The sequence below is a fragment of the Dipteris shenzhenensis genome, chromosome 24 (assembly GCF_047967505.1).
Source record: "Dipteris shenzhenensis isolate YYH24624 ecotype China chromosome 24, Dip_SZ_1.0, whole genome shotgun sequence".
Lineage (NCBI taxonomy): Eukaryota > Viridiplantae > Streptophyta > Polypodiopsida > Gleicheniales > Dipteridaceae > Dipteris > Dipteris shenzhenensis.
This window is the reverse complement of record NC_141619.1, coordinates 45,740,778-45,759,962: the sequence shown is the minus strand read 5'-3', so window position 1 is coordinate 45,759,962 and position 19,185 is coordinate 45,740,778. Positions and strand designations below refer to the sequence as shown.

At 40.1% G+C, this 19,185-nt stretch overlaps 1 pseudogene; it reads right to left on the bottom strand.

The window, feature by feature from the left end:
* On the bottom strand, positions 1-605 carry LOC147886670 (uncharacterized; annotated as a pseudogene).
* Positions 606-19,185: the final 18,580 nt, after the last annotated feature.

Sequence of the window (19,185 nt, the reverse complement as noted above, 5' to 3'; positions counted from 1 at the left end):
TCAAGGAGAGACTTCATCTGCCTTGGCTTTCCCACAAGAGCTAGAAAAAGCCTTCAACATCTTTTGACCTTTCAAATTTCCTTGCTGCCATAAATCAAGAATCTCTTCTTGTAGGTTCCAGACGTCCTCATCTCATGAAATGCCAACTGAAAATAATGCCTGATGTTAGGATTTTTGTCAGCACCACGTGCATTATTCTTGTGTACTTGTAGACCACATCTCTCACAAAGTGTGACTCGAAATTTATCATCAACAATCCGGTCTTCACTTTGTTGGTTGACCCATTCATTATGAAAGAATCTAATTTTTTGAATGAAATTCATCTGTAAGCGATAATCTGAGTCAACATTGTGATGCATGGATAATATTGTACACTCCTCATCAGTCAAACCTGCATAAATCCAACAAATTATTGTCTTATAATTGTCAATGTGGTCATATTCTAGACAAAGTTCTTTTTTTGCAAGCAATCCGTGGGTTCCACCTAGAACATAATACTTGTAAGAATCTGCTTGAGACTTTATCCATGAGTTCTTTGTAGGACATTGATCCCTCTCCACCAAAACAAGTAGTGGTAGCACCATGATTGTAGGTTTGGATCTCATTTTTCTCTTGAGATTGGAAACATGCACTTCATTAATACATCGTAGCAGCTGAAGTGGTCTTGGGATCAATGGGAGGTAGTTCAATAAAATTGACAGGTAGCTCACAAGGTAAAGGATCAACCATCTTTGTCTTCTTACACATCTCTCGAGTAGCATTATTTAAATTCTGATCTTGTGGAGTTGACAAGGGTGCATCTAGACCTGAGGGCACAATCTTAGCTTCACTTAAGAGTTATTTCTCCCTTTTTTTGCCTTTACAACCTTTTGTTCTTGTGTCTTGCACAAAAGGTTCTTGAACTGGCTCCTCTTCACTCGAATCATTAGTGTCGGTGTCCACATCTTCTTGCATCTCTCCATCTTCATCAGAGGTACTTGTAGAATTTGAACCACCAAATACTCTCCATGTGCTTCGATAATGCTTGACCAAAACTCTAAAATCCAACAAGAAAATAGGAACTTAGGAAAAGAACATGCAAATTACAATTAGAATAACTAGAAGATGAAGAGGAATTTCTCTTACCAAACCTCTTGTTTGCATCACATCTTCCAAAATTGTTGTGTGCTTTGGGGATTGACCTCTTGTAGCTCAAAGTCCTTTTGAAAAAGGAGTACAACAACTTCAGATGATCCTAGTTCATGCTCAGCCAGAAAGTACATCTGTTTTTATCTTTGCTCCATTACACTTATGATACATCCAACCCATTGGAATTGAGTAGTATTACTTGATAAACCTTTATGTTTAGTCACAAGCAAAAAGGTAGTAATAGGCTCAACTACTGTCCTATGAAGGCCAAGAACCCCCATGGTCAATGTCCGAGAGGGAGTCAAGGAGCCTGAACACCCCAACCTTCCTCTTACATCACCTGCCACCTCAGAAGGGGATGTATTTTTGGACGTTTTAGACTTTTTCTTGGAGTAGAGAAGCTAGGATTGTGATGCCATTGCCTGGAAAACAAATACTAAGATTAAGAAAACCTAAACTAATGGAGGAAAGAGAAATTAGTGAAGAAGTGCTTGTAGAAAAGTCACATTAGCATGCCCCATCACGAAACACGTTAGAAATTGGATTCTAGAATCCAAACTAAACAAAAGAAGAATTAAAGAAGAACTAGTGAAGTGGAAAGTAGCATGGAAGATGAAACCTAGAGTATTGATTAAAGAACAGTGAGTCGCAAATCTAAGAGGTAGGATTCCAAAATCCAAGTATGAAAGGTGTAGAAATATGAAAGCACAATCTTCTTTGTATTTACCAAAAAACATCTCAAAAGTAGAAATTGAAGAGAACATTGCGAAATCTCTCCAAATTCACATAAAGTTTGTGAAATTGGGAGATATTAACTGCAATATTTTGACCAAAAGAGCACTTTACTCATTTTAAACATATAGAAATTGTTTCTTCCACTTGTTAAAAAAAGCAAGGAAGACATTGAATAAAGTACATTTTTCAAGAAAAACCTAGAAAATTTCAACTTTTATAGAATTTGTAAATTAGAATTCTCATCTCTTTGCAAAGAGCCTTGGTGGATAGAACTTGAGCACATGGAATTGCTAAAATTATGTTTGCTGAGCGGGGTTTTCGTGTGTTGAATGTAGAGTCATTGAATTTGAATTGAAGGATGGAATTTGATCCACTAAGACTCATGTAAGCATTAGAGAGGTGAAAGGAATAGAAGATCCCACGATCATAACCACTTTCCCTTTTTCTTCTCTTTTTGACACGATTTGCAAGATTTCACAGCACCTGCTAGGTGTTTTCCCTAGGTATAGAGAACTTGGATTCTAGAATTCAATTTCATGGAAACAAAGGGGTGTAGATGAGGGCAATAAGCAACAGTTTGAAGCTTTTGCATGATGTAAATGTTGGTTGTGCTAATGTTAACATAACTGTGTTGATTTTTGGGATTCCAGTATCCCAAGTGTCGAGAATTGGGATTCTAGAATCCCAAGTGTAGAGAACTGGGATTCTAGAAACCAACCTGTAAAGCAATACAACAACCGCTGAGAGAAGGCAAAGTAGCTTCTATGCCGCTTTTTGGACTTTTGCATTGTATTCCAGATGATTTTGTTCCCCATCAACACAACTGTGTTGATTTTTGGGATTCCAGAATCCCAAGCGTAGAGAACTAGGATTTTGGAATCCAACTTCAAAGCAAAAGAACAGGTGTAAACAAGGCGAACAAGCTTCTATGACTCTTTTTGAGATTTTGCACTGTGTTCCAATTTATTGTGTTTTGTTTTGGGATTCTAGTTTTCCATTTTTACAAAACGTGGATTCTGGAATCCGAATTGCTAAAAATAGAAGAGGCACCCCCCAAGAGAAGTGAAAATTCACAAATTGGTCATACCATCGTGGGCTTGGGTCTACCGGCAGCCCCCAGACCCCGCTGTTGGGGGCATTGCCTCCAGACCGTGCAAGGGGGCCTCCCCTCGGACCCCCTACTCTTAAGGGGCTGCTGCCCCCCAAACCCCTACTATCAGAGGATCTGCCACAAACCCCTGTTGATGCTTGAAGTCTAAAAAACCTTCCACTACATGTCTTTTTGTTTTGGGATTCCAAAATCTTTCACATCTTAGTTGGACTCTAGAAGTCGACTCTTCCCAAAATTTGGGATTCCAGAATCCCAAATAGATCTATTTTGTTTCTTTACAACCAATGTAAGATTTAAGGTTAGGATCCAAATTCCAATCTTCACATGAAGTGGATTCTGGAATCCTACTTTCCTTTTCACTAGTTCTAAAGAACCATTTCTTAAAAATAAGACTTCTAAGGTTTGGATTCTAGATTTTCCTTTTGGAATGGAGGACTCATATTGAGAAGGGATTTTATTTTTCTTTGGATGTTGTGTACTTTCACGTGTAATCATGTTTCAATAATTATAAACAATCAGCCCAAAGTTTATAGACAAGAATATCTCCTCATAACTCACTTTATACCTCAGACTAGCAAAATTTGTTCCTTATATTTTTCAAATATACGAACTCTCATACAAACTACCTTTGTGGAATCCCAAAACATTAACCACAAATTAAGCAATGTTCTCTAAAAATTATATTTTTAGAATTTAAGCTAAACAAGACAAGTAAAAGGCCAACCTTTTCTTAAAAGTTGTACAAAAATGTGTGCAAGCCTCTATAGTGCTCTTGAGCTCCAATTCCAACTCTTGCAATTGAGAAATAAGGCCCTCCACCTCCTTTTAAAGCACTCTCTCAACACTTTTAGAAAGTTTGGATATTTTTTAAATTTAAATATTTGAATTCCATAAAAAAGGTTACACAAACTCTAAAGCCTCATTTACGAGGTGCAATATTTCCATGTCTCTAAAGCCTCATCTACAAGGTGCAATATTTCATTTGTGTTTGGTGATAGAGTGGTAACATGGAGCTTATGAGTAGTCCTAGCAATTCCTTCCTTTTTTGTCCATCTCCTTCACAAACTTCCAATTTTAGCAAGGATATTGAAGAAATTGACCACACCCCCTCCTCAAAGGGACTTCAATTTCGGCAATCAGCATGCACATTGAGCATCGACACTAGCAATGCTAAGCAAAGAACTTCAAAAGGTGCAAGGAAGGAAAGGATACTTTCAAGAATTTCCATACGTGATGCAAGTAGAGGATTTTGTTATAGAAAGAATTGCTTGAGGTCACTAGGATTTAAAAAAATCAAGCAAAAAGGCATCATTTCTTTGGGTTGAAAAGACGAGAACAAAATTTCTTATTGATAACTTCAGTGAGAGCCTCCTTCTCCTTGACAACCAAGTACTTTATTAGTGATATGATGGTTTGTAGATCAAGCTTCATGAAAGTGTTTTCCCTTGGAAACTTAAGAATGGGGAAAATAATTTCAAGCAAAGGACTTGAGGACTTTCATCCAACTTATGGTTCTCAAGAAACACCACAACTTTCATTGTTGAGACAATGGCTTCAAAGTTTTGTCTTGCTCAATGGGGAAGTCCTCCCAAATTCTACATTCACTCATTTGCCAGATAGTTTCACAAAGAAAGAAGTCTACAATATTTATGTAGATACATTCAAGGAGAGTATGCAAGAGGTTCTCTCTGTTCCCTCATTCTTGAGAGTCTAGAGGCAATATTTCTCTCATGTGAAAATTCCTAAGAAGAACAGGATGGGTGTTTGGAAAATTTGTGTAGAATTGAAAGCAAAAAGAGACACTGCAAAGACCAAAGAAAACAAGCCTTGAGTACATTAGTTTCTCTTGAAAGTTTTTATTATTTTTAAAGGGTACATAATTGAAATTAAAAAATCATTCTCATCTTTTGTGCATTTTTCTCATACATTGCAGAGCAAATTAAAAAAGCTTTACAGATTCATTGAGAACAACAAAGCACAGAAAGGCAAAAGTTGGCAAAGCATAGGAAAAAATGTTTGGAGAAGAAAGGAAAGTACTTGGGCTTGGTCATTGATGGTATGGATTTAAAAAAAACCATGCTACCTCACTTCATACGCACTCCAAAAAATGTGAAGGAGGAAAACTTCATCCAATTGCATGTTTCCTAGGAGATGAGGTTGTTGCATGCTCAACCATACCAAGGCCTCTATTTGGCATGTTGCACTTGGTAATGTCAGCTCTACCCAAAGTTGAGATGGAGTAATATGTATCTCCTTAGTATCAATGGCATTATCAATTCCAGAGGTTAAACTTGAAGTACCACTCTTATGGTGTAAAAAAAGGTGTAATGGTAGTAGGTTTATCATTGTCAAGGTGCATAAATTGAGTTTCTTTAGCAATTGGTAGATCTATTGTGGCTAGTGTATGTATCCAATTTGGTGAGTCTTCTAACTAAGGTAAGGGAGCACACCAAGAGTCTTTAGGACTCTTCCCATTTTCCCCATCCTTATAAGCATTGAACACATTTACTAATGTTGACCTATTGGTGGTATCAGATTCAGCTCTGTGAATAGATTCCCAAACATAGCGATCCAAGTTTGGAGATCCACCCTCATGACTTTTTCATCTTTATTCAAATATATTCTATTTGAGCTCTAATCATGGACCAATCATGCAGTTTGCATGAAAGGTCTACCCAATATGACATCATAGTCATTCGGTTTGTTGGGGAAGTCCATTACAACAAGCTGCACTTGATAGGTAAGACCGAAGGTCTTAACCTCGATGTCTTTTAGAACTCCTACCGGTTGGTGGGCAGTTACACCATCAGCCAATTTGACTATGAGGTTTGTGCTATCCATCTTAGATCATCACCACTTGGCCCAATATTACTTTGTGACTATACTTTCACCTTCTCATCCATCGAAATTGCCATAGCATTCTTGTCTTGGTAGGAGATGGGAAGTACTATGTTGGAGTCATCATTTTCAAAGTACTAGCCCAATGTGTTGATGGGTACATTGGGAAAGTGTTGGGGGTCATGTGGGGCTTCGACCATCTTAGGATAAGTGGGCACAGGTGCTACTATTTTCCCATTCATTTAATTCAAGAGGTCTCTCAATAGAGTGGGATTACCCCACAACAGTGTCATGATGGGAATCTTTACCTCGATGAATAGGAATGAGTCCAATCTAGCAATGTCTTGGGGCTTGGTGATTGGTTCCAAGTTGATAGATTTTGGCTCTTCAAATCCATAGTAGAATATATTTCCATCCTCCTTTAATTGTTGCAAGGTGGGGTCTTCTTCAAACATCTATTTCCTTAGAGTGAACCCCTCCGTTGAAGAGCGTGAGGTAATTTCCTCTTCCACTCTTTTAGGAACTTTCAAGGACTTAGATGTGTGATTGACTTCCCAATGTCTCAAATAGATCATATCAACTCCCTTGCTTGACTTAAGTCTTTGCTCAAACTTTTCTTGGAACTCGCATGCCAAGTTTTGCACCTTGATAAGGTGTTGTTTCTCTACCAAGGGGCTTGGGTATTCATCATGACCCTTGCACATTGTGGCTCTACCTTAGATAGGGGTTCTTAGTGATTCCTTGACTTATTTGGGAGGAGGATTGATCAAGCCCATTTGAGAAGAAGACGATATGGCTAGGGTGGCACCTTCATAAGACCCTAGATTGATGACCTTATCTTGGCCCTTTCCAATCTTAGTGGTGACTGATGCTGGTATCCACATTGAGAAATCCTTTTAAAAGTGGTCAACTCTACACCTAGAGCATAATGGAGCTTGTGTGTTTGAATGGGCCATGGCCGGTGCAGATGGAGTGTGACTGTAGGGATAGCCTTTCAACGAGAGGTCATTGACATTTAAAGCATGAGACTAGTGGATTACTTACTCTGTATGGACACTCATTAGCCTTATGAGGAGCTTAACACGTATAGCATCAAATAAGTGGTCTCCTTATCAAGGTGTTCATATCTCTCACATTTTGAGAGATGAAAGCCAATTGGTAAATGGGGATATGTTGTTCATTCTGCATAACATAATGAATTATATAGTTGGACTTACTCATAGTATTATCAAATTGAGAATGAGTACTCCCACTAAGGGCATGATCTAGTTCTTTGCAATGAATCCCCCACCAATACTTGATTCATGGGAGTGATTCCTAGTGGTGGGCATTGAGGTCCCAATATAGGTGAGGCTAACGAGAGATTTTGAGCCCTAAATTGACCTTGTATGGAAGGAGTCACTCCTTGCATTTCCAATTGTTCCTGATTAGATGGATATGGAGGCACTCACAATGTCAGTGGTGGCCTTTTTGGTAAAATGGGATAATGACACTGGGAATGACCTTGGGATAATGACACTGGGATATTTCATGGTTCCCCCATCATGAACAATGCATGCAGTAGAGTGCATGCCTTGCCTAAAGGAAAGGGCATTTAGTGGTGGCCTTTTTTGGTAAAATGGGGAATGACCTTGGGATAATGACACTGGGATGTATCATGGTTCCCCCATCATGAACAATGCATGCAATAGAGTGCATGCCTTGCCTAAAGGAAAGGGCATTCATTGGTGGGATGGTTTCCCAATACAAATTCCACACCTTACATTGTCAAACCTTGGGAATAGGTGGGATTACTAGGGGATTCCTTGGCCATTCCTTGCTTCTATTGCTGGCTTAATTTATTTAATAAATTAGTAGCTATCTCCTCCATTTTCATGCCCTTGGTGAGTGGGGTTGTCTCCTTGAGTTCACTTGCAGTAGTGGTCTTTAAGATCATCTGGCATACTTTTGAGAAGGCACATGCGATCTTTCCTCCATTAACCTTTTCTTTCATGTTGTCATCTAAGTGCAAAACAATCTTGCTACATGACTCAAATGATGTGGTATTCATGGAAAAAAGATGATCATGAAGCTTTGAATCCCCTAGTCAGTGAGGAAGCATAGTAGTAATTGTGCATCGCTCATCATCTCATGAGGCTTGCAACAATGGGAGGTCAAATTGGCATTTGAAACTCTTGAGGGAGACTGGAGACAAATCAACCCATATATGATTGGCTTTTATCAAAGAATGGATATAATGGTTGCTGATTTCTAGTAGACATTATGGGACTTGATTCCCTACATATTGCTTCCAATACCGATGGCTGGGCTTACAACAAGATTCTATCGGCACTCTATTCTACCTAGCAAATGGCTTTAGCATGTCTATTGGTTCAATTAGTCTAAGTATTCCCATCATGTTGGAGAAGGTTTCCATTAATCTAGCTGCTATAGAAGGGGTAGGAGACTGGGGATCACTAAACATTATGCTTGGAGCCATTGAGGATCTATTATCTGAGGGATCTCATATATCTCTACTATCTAGTCTCATGGACTCTTCTACGCTAGCTAGGTCACCTTGTGGTGGTTCATGCCAACTTTTGAGCTTGTTGACCCTAAGGATGTAAAGCTGGGTGTGGGGGTCGATAAGAGGGTATTTGAGGCACTATCCTTAGGCTCAAGGTTAGCTCCTGGGATTCTTCTTGATCTCAAGTGCATGTGTTGGTCAATGCTTTGAGGCCCTGTTTCTAAGTTTATTCCACTTTGAGGTGGAGTCAAGATGCAGTAGCCACTTGTGGCTTTGGATATGCTGATTTTGGAGCTATAATTCACTTATCTCCAAGGGGTCCCTATGTAATGCTAATGCCGAGTGACCAATGTAGTGACTTAATAATGCAATGACTCGATAATGCAGTGACTTGATAATGTGACGAGTTGATAATGTGACGAGTTGATAATGCAGTGGCTTGATAGTGTGGTGACTTGATAATGTAGCGACTTGATAATTAGATGACTTGATAGCATGGTGACTTGATAGTGTAGCGACTTGATAATGTAGTGACTTGATAACGAAATGACTTGATTAATGCAAGAGGCTAGGAATCGTTGCTTTAGCACTAACGCTGCAGCTTGACTTTTTGATCTAACAAAAACTATCAGTGCATTTAATGACACATGGTAGGTAGTGGTGAGCTATCAGTTGTAGGTGATGTTAGACATGTAATGCATTGCACTGCTAGATTAATAACAAAACAATTGGTTGTCTCACTCCATTAATAATCCAACATGACTGACTATCTAGCTGCACTGAATTTATAGTAGCAACTCAAGAACACACAGTTTTGTCGACTAGTTTTTGGGCATTTTCTTGATTTCTAGAGTTTTGTTTAGAGATTTTTGTGTGTGTGGTTGGGGTGCTAATCTACCTATTCTACCTACTCAATGTTTAAAAAAACAAGAAAGATCAAATTTTGAAGGAAAAATGGAGTGTTTTACAAAAAGTGACAATTTTCTCCTTTCAAGCCACTTTGAAAATCAATCCTATCATCATGTCTTAGTGTTTTTATTGGGATTTGCTATCACACACACCTTACAAATAACCTAAAATCTCTTTCTACAAACTTTGAACACTGAAAAAAAACCAAAACCACTTCAAAATCACTCCAAATGACTTTCCACACCTCTCTTTCAATCACACTTTCCTATACACAGAAAACCAACAGCTTTTCTCTACAATTCTTAGCATTGGACAATGGGTAGATAATGAGAGAAGCAAATGCAATGCAAAATCACACCTAAAACTCCCCTGCAATGGCACCAAAAATTTGTAGTCTTGCAGTGACTCATGTGTCTTGGAAATCTTGCAGGAATGCCGATGGAGTATTCCTCCAAGTTAATTTGGGTTGACAGTAATGCATGCGAATTCCATCCACTATGAGTCACTCTAGTGACTCTCATCTTCCACTTTTGTCACTTTAGTGACTCTCAGCTTGTTGCGACTATGAATCCATAAGGAGAGGGGAGAGGAGAGAAGAAGAAAGGGAGAGGAGAGAAGAAGAAAGGGAGAGGAGAAGAGAATACGTAATTCACAAAAGGAACTATGAGGGAACAACACTGCAACTCCATAGAGTAGAAAGAGAGCTTGTATTCCAATATATGCAACCAACAAGTGAAGACCAAAGTCAAACATGCCATCTTTTGAAGCGAGGCCAACCCCATTCCCTTTAGACCACTCTCTTTCCTCATTCTTTACAATCAACTTGGGCCCATTTGCCTCTAAGGCACAATCCTAGCTCTATGGACTTGCCACTATCCATCAAATGACATTTTCAACTATCCTTCAAATGCATTGCCAACTAATGACAACGCGCAATCCTATCCATCAAATGACTTTGCCAACTAATGTAGTTAACATGTAGCCAACCTAGAAGATACAACTATCTTGACAATACAACCTTAGATAGAAGCACCAATCTAGCATGATGAATCAGAAGAGGTGGAAGTGCCAATCTTCATGGCAAGTGTTGAGTGGGGTAGTGACCTTGAAGAGGCCATAATTAAAGGTTACGGTGCAGACTTTAATTGGGATCTAGAAACAAAATGTGATAATGCCACCTTAAAAGGCCAAGTATTTGACAATGACTTGGCAATCCTGCAGGCACTCATGGCCATAGAATACCCCAAGATAGACCCTCTAGCACTAGCCAATAGAAATCAATGGGTCAAGAAAAAAGGAGGGTGTGCAATGCCAAAAAGCCAAGATAGAACACTTTCATGGATTTGAAAGAATGTAGACTAGAGTGATGAAACTGTATTTGACTAAACCCACAAGAGCACCTAAGTTCCCATATTTTGAATGGGATCCTAAAAGGCTTGAAGGTGCATGTATGGCCGAAGACCCTCTCCTTGGGAGTGAAACTCCTATTGAAAATCCATCACTAGTCTCACAAAGCAAAAAACTTCGCAAATTCAATCCCAATGTGAGACTGAATAGTGACATTGTGAATACCAACAAAAAGGAAGAGTAAGAGAAATACAACTGAATTGGACCAAACATCTTTCACCGCATCAAGTGGAGCTAGCAGCCAAGCACGCACCTCAAAGTGCCATGAAGGCCTAAGGGAATTTCCCAATTATTTCAAAAACTATACCAAGGGAGAGGAAACAATAGAAATGCCCAAGCCAGCAGTCAGGGAATTAGAGCTCATAGAAACAGAGAATATTGAGGATACTCGAATGTATGAAGGACCAGCCAAGACAAGGAAACTAAATCTTGCCATGGATGGAGAAGAAGAAAAGCATGTATACATCGGTGAACAGCTCACTCTAGAAGAAGAAAAAGAATTAAAAGCATTGCTGATGGAATATGGAGATTACATGTCTTGGTCCTATAAAGAAATGAAAGGGATTTTCCTTGAAGTTGTAGTACATATACTACCAATAAGGGAAGGATCCAAACTGAAGGTATGTGGACCCTACATAACAAATCCCAAATATGGCACGCATGTCTATGAAGAACTAGAAAAATTACTAGATGTCGATTTCATTTATGGAATCGAGCAAACTGATTGGGTGTCACCAATTGGGATTGTTCCTAAGAAAAACAAGAAGATCTAAATATGTGTGAATCTCAAGAATGTCAATGCAGCAACAATCAGAGATCACTAACCCCTACCATTGCCTCAAATAGTTTTGGAAAGGGTAACAGGGTTTGAAGTGTATAGCTTCTTGGATGGGTTCAATGGGTACAACCAAGTACAAGTTGCACCTCAAGATCAAACAAAGACAGCCTTTGCCACAAAATGGGGGCATTTTTGCATACAGAGTCATGCCATTTGGCTTATGCAATGCCCCATCTACTTTTCAAAGGGTCGTGTACACTGCCGTCAAGGAATTTCTCAACAAGTTTCTACAAGTCTTCCTCGACGATTTGTGCATACACTCAAACAAAAGGATAACTTGAAATGCCTTGAAGGAATAATACAAAAATGGAGGGAGTATGAAATCTCTTTGAATCATCTAAAATGCCAATTCCTGGTCACACACAGAGTAGTCTTGGGACACATAATCTCTCGCCATGGGATTGAAACTGACATGGACAAAATAAAGATCATCATGGAACTTCCCCCCCCACTAAATGCAAAGGCGTTGGCTCTTTCCCACGGCTTTCACAGGAAAGAGCAGGGTATTCTCAGTATGCAGGGTTCTGAGGCTTTTTGTCACCTATAGATATATCGGGCTTGTCATTTGTAGTATACGTGTAGCTTAGGACCTCGAGTCGTATTCCAGTGAGAGACATAGGCTTAAGTGTGGTAAGTAAACATATTGCATGCATGTGTAAAAGGAACATGTATCATCATGGTTGAGGTAATAAAGGCTTTTGCCTTCATAGTTACAGGGTTTAGGAGGAGTTCAAGGGTTAGAGGGAGGTTTAGGGTTTAGAAGGAGGTTCCAAGGTTTAGGAGGAGGTTCTAGAGTTTAGAAAAGGTTCCAGAGTTTAGAAGGAGGTTCCAGAGTTTAGAAGAGGTTCCAAGGTTAGAAGGAGGATCCAAGGTTTAGGGTAGAGTACATGGTGGAGAACTCGTCTCCCTCGTAGATCATGGAGGTTGTGTTGAGGAACTAAGGGTTTAGGGGGAGCATAGGTGTGGGAGAGAAAGAAGGTGTAAGAGCATGGGGGAAAGAAGAGAGAGGAGGGAGGAGGAGGGAGGAGGAGAAGGGGAACGGAGGAGGAGGGAGGAGGAGGAGAAGGGACCCCTATATAAACTCCTAGTCAACTTCATCTGGATAGAGTAATGCAAACAAGCATTCAAAACCCTCGAGTGGAGATTGATCACAGCCCTTGTTCTAATGGCACCAAATTGGGACATAGGATTTCATGTACATACTGATGGTTCCAACTATGCAATAGGGAGTGTGTGTTATGTACATAGGATTTCATGTACATACTAATGGTTCCAACTATGCAATAGGGAGTGTGTGTTATGTCAACGTGGCAAACACATCAAAAACCTAGTATACTTGCAAGTAGCTAACTGACGCGAATGTGAATTACACTAGAACAGAAAGAGAAGTTTTGGCAATTATCTATAGCATAAAGAAATTTTGACACTATCTATTGACTCCCACTAACTTATCTTGTACACAGCTCATTAAGCCTTATATCTTGTGAATCGGCCATGTACCACAGGCCAGATCACTTGATGGCTTCTACTGCTACAAGAATTCAATTTCAAAATCGTGGTGAAAAAAGGATATAAACATTTCATTGCTGATCACATGTCACAATTGAGGATGACCTACCAGATGCCACATTATTTCAAATAGACGCTATGCCTGAGTAGTCTGCATACATTATTGGGTACTTAATGGCAAGAAGATCACATCCTGAAATGAAAAGAGTGGATGCCAAAAAACTAATTCTAAAAGATGCACCTTATCAACTCATTGCAAGGCAACTATACAAGATGGGCAAGGACCAGGTTTTAAGGAGATGTGTAATACCACATGAGATCATTCCAATCCTCAGTGAAGCCCATGAAGGCAATGCAGGTGGACATTTCAAAGGGAAAGCAACAGCAAGAAAAGTCCTCCTCGGAGGATACTAGTGGCCAAGACTTTGGGAAGATGCCTATGAATATGTCAAAAGCTATGATGTATGCCAACAAACTTCTAAACCACAACAAAAGGACTTCAATCCCCTCACAGCAGTTGTGGCACAAAAACCATTTGAAAATTGGGGGATTGATTTTATGGGTCCCATACATCCAACAGCAAAGGGAAGACCGGCATGATACATCATTTGGCCACTGATTACTTTACCAAATGGTCTGAAGCTAAAGCAGCCAAAAAGGCAGATGCTAGAAGCACATCAAGGTTCTTGTATGAGTATGTGATCACTCGATTTGGTTGTCCCATTGAAATTGTGTCAGATAGAGGCACACATTTAATCAATGAGGTTATACAAGAACTCTTGTCTGGCTTTATGGTGATCCATAGAAAGAGCACACCCTACTACCCCCAAGGGAATGGACAAGCTGAATCCACCAACAAAATATTATGCATTGCCCTCACCAAGGTAGTAGAACCAAAGCGTTCTGATTGGGCAGAGAAACTAAATGTAGCCTTATGGGCATACCAAACCACACACAAGGCTAGTGCAAGGAATACACCTTTTCAATTGATGTACGGCCTTGAAGCTATAGTCCCATTAGAAATTGGAATACCCAACCTACACATAGCAGTACAAGAATGTATGAGAGATCATGCATCCCTAAAAGAAAGACTCTTTTAATTAGAGAAGCATATAGAGACCAGATTAGTTTCCTACCATGCCATGATAATAGAAAAACAAACAAGGAAGGCATGGTTTCATAGAAACCTTAAAGACAAAGATATCAGGGAGGGTGACCTGGTTTTGCTGTACAACACCAAAGTCCACAAGGACAAACTCAAATTTCTAGGTCAAGGACCTTATAGAGTTAAAAAAATGAACCCCATCAGAGCTATGCTACTAGAAACATTGGATGGAGTCCAGTTTACAACACCAATAAATGGGAGCCAATTGAAGTCCTTAGGTTATGGCTTATTGCGAGCACGTAGCTGGGTTGCCATGTCTTTAGTCCACTGGCTATGGAACTTGTGTCGTGCCAGTTGATCCTGCTATAAAGCCTTGGCACCATACAATTTTTTCTCAATTTCCAAGTAGCTTGTATCCGCCATTTATTCGAATAGAGATATGTGGCATGCTTCTAAGTAGATCACTCTTTCATAGAGTCTGCTTGTAATCTGAGCATCGACTCGTCCATTGGGATTGAAACTGAGTGGAGGATGGCCCCTTTGCTCTAAGTAAGATGTTGCTTCCTGGGAAAGAACATAAGTCGATGTAGGTGGCCAAACAAGTTCCAGTGACTGGGCCCCCAGTCAATGGTTGTGTAGGCTGGTGGTGACTGGGGTGGCATTTGTTCTTCTTGGTCATGCACTGAATCCTTCTTGGAGCTATCGATCTTGACCATAAATGCTTGTGGTCATCGTGGTTGAGAGGATGTAGATGGCTGCGAACTCTAGAGGGGGTCTCGTGGTTGAGAGGCGGTGGGCTCTTTCAGCGCATCCTCTTTAGTGGTGGCATTTTTTCTAAACCTGCATCCATGTGCATGTGGTGTACCATTGATCATTAGATTAGTTGGCATGCAAGTATGACCTTTGTATGTGCTTGTGAGAGATCTTATTTTTATACATGCTTTGAAAGTGTGGAATGAAAGTATGTGGCACAATTATTCATGCAATCATCTATGTGTCTAAGCAAAAACGTGTGAGTGCATGTGACCTAGTAGCTAGGTAGGGACTAACTATATGCTTTTTTTTGATTTGCTGGGATTTCATAGGGCAGCTAGAACTCAAGCATCACTTCTGAGCCCTAGGTTAAAATCGATTGATGCTACCTATATGTGCGAAGATGTACATATGCAAGTGAGTGCTCGTGATACAGCCTAATCCTAACTAAGGAAGACTTGGGTTTCCCAAATCTTCATTTTTGTCAGTGATGGCTTGTGTGTTGAAGTAGTAGCGCTTTAGTCGGCTCCTGTTTATTGTTGTGTTGAATTGGACTCCATCCAATGTTTCTAGCAGCATAGCTCCGATGGGATTCATCCTTCTTACTCAGTAGGGTCCTTGACCTAAATACTTCAGTTTTCCCTTGTGTCCTTTGGCATTGTATAACAAGACCAAGTCACCTTCTTTGATGTCTTTAGCTTTAAGATCTCTGTGAAACCATGCCTTTCTTCTGTGTTTTTCTGTTGTCATGGAATGGTAGGTGACTAGTCTTGTCTTTGTATGCTTCTCCAATTGATAGAGTCTTTCTTTCAAGGATTCATGGTCTCCCATGCATTCTTGTACTACTATGCGTAGGCTTGGTATTACAAATTCTAGTGGGACCATAGCTTCAAGGCTGTACACCAATTGGAAAGGTGTGTTCCCTATATTGACCTTGAGTGTGGTTTTGTATGCCCATGAGGCTGCATTCAATTTCTCTACCCAATCAGAATACTGTGGTTCTACTACCTTGGTGAGGATAATGCATAATATTTTGTTGGTGGATTCGGCATGTCCATTCCCTTGGGGGTAGTAGGGTGTGCTTTTTTTATGGATTACCATAAAGCCAGACAAGAGTTCTTGGATTACATCATTGACAAAATGTGTGCCTCTATCCGACACAATTTCAATGGGGCATCCGAATCAAGTGATCACATTCTTGTATAAGAATCTTACTGTGCTTTTGGCATTTGCCTTTCTAACTGCTTTAGCTTCAGCCCATTTTGTAAAGTAATCAATGGCCATAATGATGTCGCGTGCCTATGTTCCCTTTGCTACTGCTACTGGATGGATGGGACCCACATAGTCAATCCCCCATTTTTCAAATGATTTTTGTGCAAAAACTGTTGTTAGGGGATTGAAGTCTTTGTGTTGTGGTTTAGTAGTCCGTTGGCATACATCACAACCTTTTACATATTCATAGGCATCTACCCATAGTGTTGGCCACCAGTAGCCTGTGAGGAGGACTTTTCTTGCTATGGCTTCCCCTTGGAAGTGTCCTCCTACAATGCCTTCATGGACTTCACTTAGGATTGACATGATCTCATGGCATTACATATCTTCTTAATACCTGGTCGTTGCCCATCTTGTATAGTTGTCGTGCAATGAGTTGATAGGTTGCAGCCTTTAAAATTAGTTTTTTGGCATCTACTGCTTTCATTTCAGGGGGTGGTCTTCCTCCATTAAGTACGCGATGATATCTCCACACCAGTCTGGAACATCATCTATCTGAAATAGTGTGGCATCTGGCAAGTCGTCTTCTACTCCAGTGGCTTCTTCTTCTGACTTGACACAAGACATGTGATCGGCAATGTAGTGTTGGGCACCTTTGTGGACCACTATTTTGAAGTTAAATTCTTGAAGCAAGAGGAGCCATCTGGTTATTTGTCCTGTTGTACACGGACGGTTCACAAGATAAAGCAATGCTTGACGGTCAGTGTAGAAGACAAAATCATTTGCTAGTTGATAGTGCCAAAATTTCTTAGCACTATACACCATTGCTAGGGCTTATCTTTCCGTGGGGGTATAGTTGATCTCTACATCATTGAGTTGTCGACTAGCGAAGTAGAATGGGTAGTCTTTCTTATGTTCACCGGGTTGACAAAGCACACTCCCAATTGCATACTTGGATCCATCAATATGAACATGAAAATCAATATCCCAATTGGGAGATATAAGGATGGGTGCTGTGATTAGGCACCACTTTAAAAGCTCAAAGGCTTGGTCGCGCTCTTTTGTCCATAAGAATTCCACTAATAATTTGTAAAGTGGTCTAGCTATCATGGCATACCGCAATATAAATCTTCTATAATAGTCGGCATGTCTCATAAAGACCTGTACACCTTTGGAATTTGTAGGAGGAGGCAATTCCATGATAATTTTGATTTTGTCCATGCCAGTTGCAATCCCATGTTGAGAAACAATGTGTCCCAAAACAACTCCATGGGTGACCATGAATTGGCATTTTGTTGGATTTAGGGAGATGCCGTACTCCCTGCATTTGATTAGTACTGCTTCAAGACATTTGAAGTGGTCTTTTTTGTTTGAATGGATGCACAAATCATCCAAGAACACCTGTAAAAACTTATTTAGAAATTACTTGAAAGCTGTGAACATGACTCGCTGTAATGTGCTAGGGCATTACAAAGGCCAAATGGCATGACTCTATATGCAAAAATACCCCATTCTATAGCAAATGCTATTTTTGACTAGTCTTTAGGAGCAATTTGCACTTGGTTATAGCCACTGAAGCCATCCAAGAAGCTATATATTTTGGAACCTGACTCACCTTTTCCAACACTGTTTCTGTTAAGGGTAGGAGATAGTGATCCCTAATTGTGGCGGCATTCACATTCTTTAAGTTTACGCATATTCTTAGCTTCTTGTTGCACTTAGGCATAATGACAATGGGTGAAACCCAATCAGTGTGCTCTATCTCGTAGATGAATCTGGCATCCAGGAGTTTTTCCAGCTCGTCTCATAAACCAAGAATACCTGTAAAAACTTATTCAAAAATGACTTGAAAGCTGTGAACATGACTCATTGGAATGTGACCGGGGCATTTCAACGGTTGAATGGCATGACTCTATATGCATGCAAAAATACCCCATTTTATAGCAAATGCTGCTTTTGATTAGTCTTTAGGAGCAATTTGCACTTGGCCACTGAAGCCATCCAAGAAGCTATATATTTCAGAAACTGCCACCTTTTCCAACACTGTTTCTGTTAAGGGTAGGGGATAGTGATCCCTAATTGTGGTGGCATTCACATTCTTTAAGTTTACGCATATTCTTAGCTTCTTATTGCGCTTAGGTACAATGACAATGGGTGAAACCCAATTAGTGTGCTCTATCTCGTAGATGAATCCAGCATCTAGGAGTTTTTCCAGCTCATCATAAACCATGGTGGAATACTTAGGATTTGTGCAATAAGGTCCACATACCTTAGGGTGGGAACCTTCCCTTATAGGTATCGTGTGTACTACCACGTCTGGTGAAATTCCTTTCATCTCTTTGTATGACCATGCTAGGCAAACATGGTATTCCATTAGGAGTGATTTGAGTTTGGTTTCATCTTCTTGTCGAAGCTGTTTCCCAATGAAAACTAGTTTTTCTTCCTCCCCTTTAAGGGCGAGTTTCATTGTGCAAGTTTTTGTCGGTCCCTCATAGATTGGAGTTTCTCCAATGCTATTGGTTTCTTGAACTTTAGATTCTCTTAGTGGTCTTGGCATTGCTATTGGGACACTACCACTTGTGTAATTCTTGAAGTACTCCAGCACTTCTCGAAGATCGCGGCCTCTGATGGTGTTGAACTAGCCTGACATGTGCCATGTGTACTAGGTGGCATAGTTTCATTTACTAATTTGTTAGGCTCATTTTTACTTCCTTTTTCTGAAGTCTCTTGATCGAGCTTCATTTGCACATGTGGCTTATATTTTTTAAACTTCTTATGTTCAAAACTGTGGGGTAACTTTTCCACTGGTAAGGTGTTCCCAAGAAGTAAGGGTTCATTTGCTGTGCATGCTCCTTCCTGTCCCTCCGGGGACCATTCAAGAGGCGGTGGCAATGTGGACTTCACATACCTCAGTATGCATCTAGCCGCATCCAAATGTGGTTTCCTTGGAGCCTGCATAAATTGACTTACCAACCCAACAGCATAGCTCAAATCTGGCCTGGTAATAGTCATATAAATCAAACTTCCTACTATGCATCTGTACATAGAAGGGTCTTCCAGAAGCTCACCTGCATCTATGCTCAACTTCACGTTTTGCTCCAAAGGAACTGAAATAGGCTTACAGCCTATCATCC